Source organism: Orycteropus afer, unplaced genomic scaffold (genome assembly GCF_000298275.1).
Source record: "Orycteropus afer afer isolate SDZICR_OR568_19922 unplaced genomic scaffold, OryAfe1.0 scaffold00149, whole genome shotgun sequence".
Lineage (NCBI taxonomy): Eukaryota > Metazoa > Chordata > Mammalia > Tubulidentata > Orycteropodidae > Orycteropus > Orycteropus afer.
Genome location: NW_006921736.1, coordinates 2,052,425 through 2,053,446, shown reverse-complemented (window position 1 = coordinate 2,053,446; position 1,022 = coordinate 2,052,425).

The window sequence follows — 1,022 nt, the reverse complement described above, 5'->3', positions numbered from 1 at the left end:
AAAATTATAAATCACAGGATAACCTCAAAGAAAAATGATGGACCTTCACATCACAATAAAATAAGAAGACAAGCACAAATATTTAGCAAACATTAAAACAGTAGCAACTACAGAAATGATAAGATGATTCATAACATAATGAGCTCAGCACAGAAAATTATTATGGAACAAAGAAATCAGGAACACCATGAAAAAACACATAACGAAAAGACAGCAACAAATTCATACTTGTTGATAATTACACTGAATGTTAATGGATTAAATGCACCACTCAAGAGAAGGAGAGTTGCAGACTGGATAAAAAAAACATAACTGATCAATATGCTCTCTACAAGAGACACACCTTAGAGACAAAGACAAAAATAGACTAAAATTCAAAGGTTGGAAAAAGATATAGCAAGAAAAGGCAACCTAAAAAGAGCAAGAGTGGCAATATTAATTTCTGATCAAATTGACTTTGAGACAAAAACCACCATAAGAGACAAGGAAGAACATTATATAATAATTAAATGATCAATTGAACAAAAAGATATAACCACAATAAACATCTATGGGTCTAATGAAAGAGCCCTGAAATATATAAATCAGAATTTAAAAGAGTTGAAAAGGCAAATAGATGACTCCACAGTCATAGTGAGAGACTTTAATACCCCACTTTCAATAAAGATAGAACAACTGGAAAAACCAGAAAAACTCAACAAAGACGTAGAGAGCTAAACAATACAATCCACCACCTTGACCTTATAGGTACCTACAGAGCAATTCACCCAACAACAGCACAATATACATTCTCTTCCAGTGCACATGGAACATTCTCCTTGATGGACCACATGTTAGGCCATAAAGCAAGCCTTAATAAATTTAAAAACATCAAACTACTGCAGAGTATCTTCTCATATCACAATAATATCAAATTAGAAATCAACAATAGGAAGATCAACAGAAAAAGAGTAAATGCATGGAAACTGAATAGCATCCCCCTTAAGAAAGACTGGGTAAGAGAAGAAATAAAAAATGAAATT